Genomic DNA, 4522 nt, shown 5'->3' with positions numbered 1-4522 from the left:
AATCTCTTCTGTGGCAAGAACAGGAAAAAATTGTCTGTTAGACATGGTCAAAACGCATGGTTTAAGAGCTATGAGCACTTGTTCAGTTGAAGAGATGTGTCTGACGGTAGCGAAGATGAAAAGATGTTCGTAGTTCTTAATGTATGCAACATAAATCTCACCTGTAGTGGCCTTTTTTTCTTGTTTTGGTCCATATTACCTCGTCCAGAAACAGGGAAAGCAAAGAGCTTGCAGGAGAAGAGATTTGTTTCGCAGTATCGAAGCTGAAGAAGTGCTCGTAGCTCTTAAGGGAGGCATTCTAGAGCCCGCTTTTACCAGACACTTTTACTTCGAATCGTTCTTGCCACACCCCTGAGAACTGATCATTCGTCCTGGGACACCCGGTATATGGTTGAACCACTGGCTTTTGTCAGTGAAGTCTCATTGTGTCGCCTCTGTGGCCCGCAAAATTTGGCCTGTGCTGTACGTGGCAAACAGTCCTGAAAAGGCAGAGTCCCCTCCCCCGGTATTGTGGTGCCTGCAGCTGGGTGCCCTGGTAGACCGCGGCCGCTGGAGAAACGAACGTTCACAGGACACTGTTTCCCGCAGCTGCGAGGGGCCGAGCAGCACAATAAACTGTGTACCAGCTACAGCTAACGGATACCTTCCCGAATCGCAGGCGCTTATTCTACCGCGGCAGCTTTCTAACGAACACTGCTAGAATTTCAGTCAGCGTTGTTGTTGTTGTTGTTGTGGTCTTCAGTCCTGAGACTGGTTTGATGCAGCTCTCCATGCTACTCTATCCTGTGCAAGCTTCATCATCTCCCAGTACTTACTGCAACCTACATCCTTCTGAATCTGCTTAACATATTCATCTCTTGGTCTCCCTCTACTATTTTTGCCCTCCACGCTGCCCTCCAGTACCAAATTGGTGATCCCCTGATGCCTCAGAACGTTTCCTACCAACCGATCCCTTCTTATGCTCAAGTTGTGCCACAAACTCCTCTTCTCTCCAATTCTATTCAATACCTCCTCATTAGTTATGTGATCTACCCATCTAATCTTCAGCATTCTTCTGTAGCACCACATTTCTAAAGCTTCTATTCTCTTCTTGTCCAAACTATTTATCGTCCATGTTTAACTTCCATACATGCCTACACTCCATACAAGTACTTTCAGAAACGTCTTCCTGACACTTAAATCTATACTCGATGTTAACAAATTTCTCTTCTTCAGAAACGCTTTCCTTGCCATTGTCAGTCTACATTTTATATCCTCTCTACTTCGACCATCATCAGTTATTTTGCTCCCCAAATAGCAGCGTAATGAAGCTTATTAAACTCAGTGACGAATGATTTCGTGTTAATTCCATGTTTGCGAAATAAATCTTGTTTTGTAGTGCTGCCTTCCGCGATACGCAAAATTGTTTATCTCTTCTTTCCGCGACTGACATATTTCAGATCCTTATCGCCATCTGTGGGCCTCCCTCTTTTCTATTAAATACCATGGTATTTAAGCTAGTTTCGATTATATTCTAAGCACAAACTATCAAGATTTCTCCCGTTTTTCTTGTACCGGATGATCAAAACGTCAGTATAGATCTGAAAACTTAATAATCCACGGAATAATGTAGATAGAGAGGTAAAAATTGACAAACATGCTTGGAACGACATGGGATTTTATTAGAATCAAAAAAATTGCTAGATGCGTGAAAGATCTCTTGCGCGCGTCTTTTGGTGATGATCGTGTGCTTAGCCGCCACATTCGTCATGCTTGGCCTCCCAGGTCCCCAGACTTCAGTCCGTGCGATTATTGGCTCTGGGGTTACCTGATGTCGCAAATGTATCGAGATCGACCGACATCTCTAGGGATGCTGAAAGACAACTTCCGACGCCAATGCCTCACCATAACTGCGGACATGCTTTATAGTGCTGTTCGCAACATTATTCCTCGACTACAGCTATTGTTGAGGAATGATGGTGGACATATTGAGCATTTCCTGTAAAGAACATCATCTTTGTATTGTATTTTTTTGGTTCTAATAAAACCCCATTCATTCCAAGCATGTGTGTCAATTTATACCTCTCTACCTACATTATTCAGTGATTTATTCAGTTTTCAAATTTATACTGACTTTTTGCTCACCCGGTACTTTCTTACTTTAATGGTATCATTTATCTCCTATTTAATAACAGGATCTTAATGGAATCACAATGTGTCATCTTGAAAGTTCCAGTGAAGCTTTCCTTTTTTAAGTTTGTAGAATTCCACAGGCATTGTCAATTTGATTAAAATCAGTTTCGTGGTTAGGCCGGAACGCTATAAAACACTGAAACAATTATACCAGCGACGTTTCGACTGTCTGCGGAACGGTCATCTTGAGGGCGACTAACTGCTGTATTCCGTTGATGGCCATTTCTATAAGGTATAATTCCCTGAAGACGTTAAAAACTTTCAGGGGTGATGGAGAAGGGTAAAGGTATCGCTGCCGAACCGGAAACGATCTAGTCGAAATCGTTCTGATACCTTTGAAAGCGGGATGCATGTACAGCAACTGTTGTTGTTAAGACTGTAGGGTAGGCAACTTTCGTAGGAGGTTGTATGGAGCAAAACAAGGAAAAAAATCAAATGTAAATGGGCCCTAAAGTGCTTACCTTAAGATCTATGAGCGCTTGTTCACCTTTGCTACTGTGAAACACAACACTTCTACCGAAAATATTCTCGCAAAATGTGGAAATCAAAGAGCTTGTAGCAGAAGAGGTCCACTGTCAGAAGTATCAGAATGATTGCCGCCTCTAACTTTCGATTCGGTCGTTTCCGGACGAAGGTTCCTTACCTGAGACTAATACATTTTATGTCCTCTATAATCCCTGAAAGTTTGGAACATCATCACGGAATTATCCTGTATGCCGTTATTTTCGAGTATCAAGTGATTACCAGTGTCACATTCTCAGATGCTATTGGACAGGTGGAAGTAAAGATTGCTTCGGATGGGTGCCATAAGGTAGACTACTGTAAAAGCCAATATTTTTGGTTAGGCCTTACCCTGACTTAACTGATATCGAATGGAACAACAGGTATACTGTCACCGGTCACTATTTATTATCACACTGTGTTTTGAACGCTTTAACCTCTATCATCAGGGATTAACATGGCATGTATGTGTTATATGACGATTTTAGCATTGTTTAGTAGGACAAAATAAGACTCTGTTTCAGCAAATAGCTCATAGTTTTGTGGAGATCTGTGAACAAAGGATGAACGAAAATGTAAATGTGAAAGTAAAATAAATAGCTCCAGTGGCCACAGCCTCCTTTTCTTGTCGTTAAACATTAAACACACCATCAAAATTTGTAAACACTGAGGGAACGAAGATGGCACCTAGAAAGTAACAAGTGCTAAGAACATATCGCAGAGCAAGTGTGAAAGCATTCTGGAGACCTTTTGTTACGTAGATGAACAGAAATGTAAGTGTAAATATCTTTACTCATTTACGCAAACAAAGATCTCCTCGAGAATGAGATTTTCACTCTTCAGCGGAGTGTGCGCTGATATGAAACTTCCTGGCAGATTAAAACTGTGTGCCCGACCGAGACTCGAACTCGGGACCTTTGCCTTTCGCGGGCAAGTGCTCTAGCATCCTTTTTTTTCTTTTTTATCGCTGTGTTTGTTCGTTGCGGACGTCGCATGACATCCGTTAAAGTTCGTTTGTTGATCTTTTGACTCAGTTTTTTTTATTAAAGAGGCCAACCAGCTCTGCAACCAGCTGTCTGACCAAACACGCTGAGCTACCGTGCCGGTTTTTTTTTTTTTTTTTATAAGCGCTACTCCCTTCCCACATCCCCCAGAATGTGGTGAACGATCATCGATTGCAACCAAGATGCAATGAATCTCGGTCGCATGCCTCACGCACAGGGAGAGTGCTACCACTCATCATCGTGGATGCGTCTACTCCAGCTTTGAACTAGAGAGAGTTGAAGACATACTACAGAAACGATCCTGTGAAGTATGATCTTGGACCGAGACTCGAACTCGGGACCTTTGCCTTTCGCGGGCAAGTGCTCTACCATCTGAGCTACCGAAGCACGACTCACGCCCGGTACTCACAGCCTTACTTCTGCCAGTATCCGTCTCCTACCTTCAAAACTTTACAGAAGCTCTCCTGCGCAGGATACTGGCAGAAGTAAAGCTGTGAGTACCGGGCGTGAGTCGTGCTTCGGTAGCAGTCTGCCTTCGGCGGTGCTACGGCACGGACGTCTGTTTACGTCCCTGCCGAAGTAGTTCACGCTCGCGCAGTTGTTTACCTCATCGGCGTACTCGCGCGTTTAGACGACTCGATACAGAATGGCACATGTATACCGAAAGTCGACTCTCAAGATTAGTTTTTCGAATGTATATGCGAGACCGAAAGCCTACGAAATGGAAAGGTTCCTACGAGACGAAGTTAAACTTGACTACAACGAACTTATCGGAATCCACCTCTCCATAGTGAGCAGTGTCGTTTACGTCAAGCTGATTAACGATGCCGTATGTGACAGAATCA

At 43.3% G+C, this 4522-nt stretch overlaps 1 non-coding gene across 1 annotated transcript; it reads right to left on the bottom strand.

The window, feature by feature from the left end:
• Nucleotides 1-3793: 3793 nt before the first annotated feature.
• Nucleotides 3794-3995, bottom strand: LOC126274927 (small nucleolar RNA U3). The gene has a single exon (XR_007550472.1). It is a non-coding gene; the product is annotated as a small nucleolar RNA U3 (small nucleolar RNA).
• Nucleotides 3996-4522: the final 527 nt, after the last annotated feature.

This window comes from Schistocerca gregaria, chromosome 5 (genome assembly GCF_023897955.1).
Source record: "Schistocerca gregaria isolate iqSchGreg1 chromosome 5, iqSchGreg1.2, whole genome shotgun sequence".
Classification (NCBI taxonomy): Eukaryota; Metazoa; Arthropoda; class Insecta; order Orthoptera; family Acrididae; genus Schistocerca; species Schistocerca gregaria.
The sequence above is the reverse complement of the archived record's forward strand: the minus strand, read 5'-3'. Positions and strand labels throughout refer to the sequence as shown.